This window comes from Amaranthus tricolor, chromosome 15, assembly GCF_026212465.1.
Source record: "Amaranthus tricolor cultivar Red isolate AtriRed21 chromosome 15, ASM2621246v1, whole genome shotgun sequence".
In the NCBI taxonomy this organism is placed as follows: domain Eukaryota; kingdom Viridiplantae; phylum Streptophyta; class Magnoliopsida; order Caryophyllales; family Amaranthaceae; genus Amaranthus; species Amaranthus tricolor.
Genome location: NC_080061.1, coordinates 24,211,075 through 24,217,074, shown reverse-complemented (window position 1 = coordinate 24,217,074; position 6,000 = coordinate 24,211,075).

Genomic DNA, 6,000 nt, shown 5'->3' with positions numbered 1-6,000 from the left:
TTTCAACAGTGTTTAGAAATATATGTAAATGTTTGAAATGTTGATCAATATCATGAGAAAAAATTAAAACATCATCTATATAAACAATTATGAATGAAGAAAATTGATTGAAAATATCATTCATTATATGTTGAAATTCAGAAGGAGCATTTTTAAGTCCAAAAGGCATTACATTCCACTCATAATGTCCAAATGGTACCGTGAATGCAGTTTTATACCTATCTTCTTTAGCAATTTGTATTTGCCAGAAACCAGATTTCATATCAAATTTTGAAAATATTTTGGCTTTATATAAGCGATTAATTAAATCTCTTTTATTTGGGATTGGATATCTTATCCATTGAAGAACTTTGTTTAAAGGTTTGTAATTAATAACTAATCTAGGAACTCCTCTTTCTTTTTCTGCTGCATTCATAACATAAAATGCTGCACAGCTCCAAGGAGATTTGGATGGAGTTATTAATTTTTTATCTAAAAGAGTTTGAATTTCTTTCTTGCAGAATTCAAGATGCTCAGAATTCATTTGGATGGGTCTAGCTTTTGTAGGAATATTTTTTTCAGAGAAATCTTTTTCATATGGCAATGTGACAATATGCCTTTTTCTATCCCAAAAGGCATTTGGAATATCAGCACAAACTTTTGATTTAAAAATATTTTCTAAATTAAAAATTTTTTGTTGCAATTTTGATTGTTGTAATTGTTCTTCAATCCTTTGAAAAGAAATTTCTTCTTTTAAAGAAGAAATTTGAAATTCTTTTTGTTTTATTAAATTTATACTTTGTATTACTGAAGAATTTTGTAATAAATTAATATCTTTTTGTAACATGGGACTTAAAAAAGGAAATGATAATTGTTTCCCTAAAATTTTTGTATGAACACCTTTGTCATCAACCCAAAAAGGATAAATTTGTGTTAAAAAGGGAGTGCCTAATATTATTTCTTCCTTAATATCATTAATAATAATGAAAGTATTAGTAAAACTATAATTTTCATTTATGATCTTTCCTTTTGAAATTTTATATTTAATATCCATGGGTGAACTATTTGCACTATATAACCGAGTTTTTGTTTTTTCATAAAATTTAGTTGGGACTAATCCTTCCCTTAAGCAATTTTGATCCGCTCCACTATCAATTAAAGCAATATAGGTTTTTTGAAAATCTCCAATTTGAAAAGTAACTGGTGCATACCATTTTTGAAAATTAATTTTATTAATAACAGTGATAAAATCATCATCATCCCCATTAACTTTCTCTTTTCCCAAAGAAAGATTTTCTTTATAGATGGGGTTTTCTAAAATAGATAATTTTGTTTCAAGTTCGAAATCTTTGATTTCTAAATGCTTCAAACTATTTTTGATAGAAATGATGTCTTCTTTGATTTTATTTATTTCAAGTTGAAGATCTTTGACCGAAAGAGTTTGATTCTTAATAGGAATTAATTTAGAAGTCATTTCTTTGGAAGAGTATTTTTCTAATAATTTTGAAATATTGAAAGGTTCAATTTGAGGAATTGGAATACTTTCTTTGTTTTTAGAGGTAGAGGTTTCACCCAAAACCATAGTTTTGAGTTTCAAAAGGGTTTCTCTTTTGATCTCTTTATCTTGGATTTTGTCAACGAGATCAAAAAGAAATTCCACATTTTTCTCTTTATCTGTTAAAACATTAATGCATTTGATAGGAGAGGAAGAAATCGAAGATTCAGAATCAGAAGTTTGATCATTAATTTGTAAAATTTCGTCATCTTCCTTTTCTGAAGAAGAAGAAGAAGTAGACTCAGGGGTTTGTAATAATATTTTGGATATTTTATCTCCTAGCTCAGAGTCGTTAATAAATAATTCTTGAATCTTTTTCTTTGTGGTACAAGCATTTGCTTTATGTCCAGGTTTTCCACACGAATAACAAAAGATTTTGAAAGCTTTGTTTGATTTTCGGAAATTTCCGAAATTTTTCTTTCCTCGTTTCTTTCGATAATAAGAAGGATAAGAATTTTTATTTTTATCTTTTGAAAATTTAGAAAATTGTTTTTTAATTTTCTTTTTTGTAGAGGGAGCTCTAATAGCTTCCATACCAAATGCTTCACAGAAACATCCAATTTCTTTCCTAGATTGTTTCTTTTCAGAGGTATATTTGGCTTGGAGTTTGAGTTCTTCACATAAAGAAAGACCTTCCTTTTTAATGAAAGCGAAAAGTCCTCCATAAGTAGTATTATTAAGAGCTTGTTCTTTATCTGTATCATGTTCAGCTATTTTTCTAAAAATTCTTTGAGCAAATAATTTTGGTAGTCCTGATATAAATTTTTCTTTCCAAAAACTTTGATTGCAATCTTGTCTTTGTAAAACATAACTAAAGAAGGTATCTTTATACCATCTATAGTCACTTAATGTTGGGCAACGTAAATTTTGTAAAATCGTTTCTCCAGAAGAAAGAGTTTGAGTAGGGTTACCGACAAAATGAAAGGCAATAACTATGATTAAGAAATCACAGCAGTCAGATTTTTGAAATACATTTCCTTGATCATCCATGATGTCAGTAACGTGATTCAAAATTTTTAATCTGTCTTGTAAAGTGAGAAGATTATCCCACCAGTTTTTTAATTGCCCAGTAAAACCTGATATAATAAAACCAAAAATTATTTGTTCATCCAAAGGTTTTGCCTTGTAAGCTACAATAGCCATTCCCATATTTTGAAGAGTATTAAGAATTTCATAATCAGATTTTCCATCTATGTTCCATTCATGGATCATATCTGGGGAAAAGGATTTGGAGGTAAATGTAGACCTTTCTTCATATTGAAGATCAACAGGAGTAGGCCTAGGATAATAGTTTTTTGTAGGGATATTCTTCCAAGATGATCGTATTTTATTAATTTGATGAGGATCATTATCAGATTCTTGAAATTGCTTTGCAACTTTTGAAATGATTAAAGACTCAGAATTTTCTTCATCAGAAGATATCTCTGAACTTTGATATTTACTCAAAACCTTAATATGACTTGGACTATCTGCTAATTTTTGTAAAGATTTTTGAATTTTATCTAACACTGCAGAATTAGAGTTAGAAGAAGTAAAACCATTTTTTGGAAACATTTGAGTCATAGGTATAGTTAATCCTGGTGGTTTGAAATGCGGTGCAGAAACCTTATTAGATCCTAATGATGCAATCGTATTAGGGGCTATGGATCTAGAGGTTTCTTTTTGTAAATTATCAACCTTATTTGAAAGTTGATCTACTTGTGTAGCAACGGTATGAAGGATTTGATTTGTAAAATTATTTTGATGATAAATTTTAATGATGTCTTCTACATTTGGAGTTTTATCTGTTTGATCTACTCTTCCTTCTTTAAAAGGACTAGCCTTTATTTCACGGTCATAATAGGGAAAAGTAATATTTTGTAATGGTGGATGAACTGAACTAATTGTTTGTCCATCCTTCAAAACCCAATTTTTTTGAAGTTTGGTTTGTACAAATATGTGATTTTGAGAATATGGATTAGCAATACCTTGTTTTTCACAAAACAATAAAAACCATGTAAAAAACGGGATATTAATTTGAATAGTATTCATATCTTTATACCATACATCTCTTATTGAGTCTTTAAAGGAGCGAGAAAAAGATCTAAACCAATCTCGATGTTCAGCATTGTGAGAGGAATTAAATTCATTTCTTAGATAGTTTTTATCTATTTCAAAATCTTTAGTAATTGTATTGATAGAGTCAAAATTTTGCATATCAGACATTGTGGGAGATGCAGGTCTAGATGAAGAGATTTGAGAAGTTTGAGAAGCATTTGCTTCATATTCAGGAATAGGAGATTTATATCTGACTTTGATTGGTTCAGAAATGACTGAAGTTGTTTTTTGAGGAAAAGAAAAAGATCTTCGTGGATAGTTGGAAGAAGAAGTACAAGGAGAACTAGATAATTCTCTCATAGACCCAAACCTTATAAGAACTTTATTTTCGTCTTCCTCAATGCATTCTATTTCTTGTCTTATGTTTCTAGGAGGCATTGGATTTGAGAATTGAAATGTCTCAGGAATAGAAATTTGATCCCATCTCAAGGTTTTTGCTGTAGAAACTATTGATTTAGTATTCTCAGCATGAACCTCTATAAAAATAGTTTCTTCTTTTGAAGAAGCCTCATGTATGAATTTTGGATTAACTGTGGAATTCATTAATCTAAAATAAACACGGAAAACAATTGCAAAATTTCTAGCAAACTCTTTAAATTTATTATTTAAAATTTGAATATCTAAAATTAATGAAGATAAGATTAATGGGTCTTGAAGATCTACTGTAAAGTTTGGAAAACAATTGAAATATATTGGGCCATTACAGATATTAGTTTGAATCATAGCCAAAACAGAATCTTTATAATTATTAAGTCGATCGTCTCTGAGAGCTAGGAAAATTGGACAATCAACTCCTTTATGAACTAATGGTTTTATTCCTATTTGAACAAGGCCAAAATGAATGAATCTAAATCTGTGTTTGAGATAAGCTTTAATGCTGGATTCTGAAAGTAAATGCATAGTTTCAGATTCTTTTTGAATGCTTCTAGTCTCTTCATGAGTTTTGATGCTAAATGCAGTCTTAAAATCAGTAATGCCTATATGATAAATTTTTGTAAGATTTTCTTTTGGAATTTCCCAATTTGAAAAGTTCTTTTCTATATGAACTTCACTACTTTGAATTATATTATTAGGTGATCCTAAACTAATAGCTTTCCTTAACCAGTTTGCCATTAATAAATTAAATGTTGCATAAACTAAATATGACTGAATTGAATGGGAACAGTGGGACCACCTAACCGAGAACACCAAGACTTAAAATGGCTTACCAACAACTTAATTAGGCTGACCAAGCACTTTACCAACACTCAATACAAATGCAATTTAATAAATGCACAATTAATCAATTTAATAACTTACTGGCTCTGATACCAATAGGGAGTACAGGATCGATAGAGAAAATAATTTAATAATTTTGTGGATATAAATCTTATTATATAATTGATAATAATAAGATAAGTAAAGAAAGTTAGATTTATTTGAGATAAGACTTAAACAAAAGAAAATTACAGGATGCTCTCATCTTAGAGCTAGACACTTTATTTATACACAAAGGAAGAGATAAGGTGCAATCTGCTCTTCCAATAAGAAATTAAAGAGAAATAGTACAAACATAATTATTAAAGTTACACTATAATACTGTAGAAGATGCTTTGAATTACTATTGAAGATGCTTTACTGTTGAAGATGCTTTGAATCACTGTTGGAGATGCTTTACTGTTGAAGATGCTTTGAATTACTGTTGGAGATGCTTTTGATTTCGTCATTGCTTACGTTTGTGCTTCCGGATGAATTAATTTGAGTTGTTGAACATTTGAATGATACTTTTGATTTCGTCATTGCTTACGTTTGTGCTTCCGGATGAATTAATTTGAGTCGTTGAACATTTGAATTGAACTTTTGTGAACTCAATATTAAAAGTCGTATGGATCTTGAGCAAATGGGCCACCAAATGTTGGATCATAAGACTCATTTGAAAACTCCGATAAAATCTCATCAGAGGATTCTTCTGATAATATTTTCTTTGCATATTGTGGATCTTCAAGAATCTTTTTGAGAATAGCTTTCTGGACTTTAGATAATGATTCTGAATTTGGACTTTCTACTTTGGGATTTTTATTGTGTTGAGGAGAGTTTGAATTTGATGTTGCTTTTGAGGGTGAAGGTTTGTTGGTGGTTGATGGAGATTGGTATTCCATTTTTATACCGGTTTGAAAAAAGGAGATAACATTTTTTGTTGAACAAATTTCTAAGGTAAATTTGTCCCACCATTTAATTTTGAATTCTCTTATTAATGAATATGGATATGGACGTGGAAGGTGTTGTTTGAGACAGTAACTCCAACATAGAATCCATGGAATTTTAAATTCTGCATGAAACATGACTGGAGTTTCATAAGCTTGATAATTTGAATTGGCAACAAAAGTTGT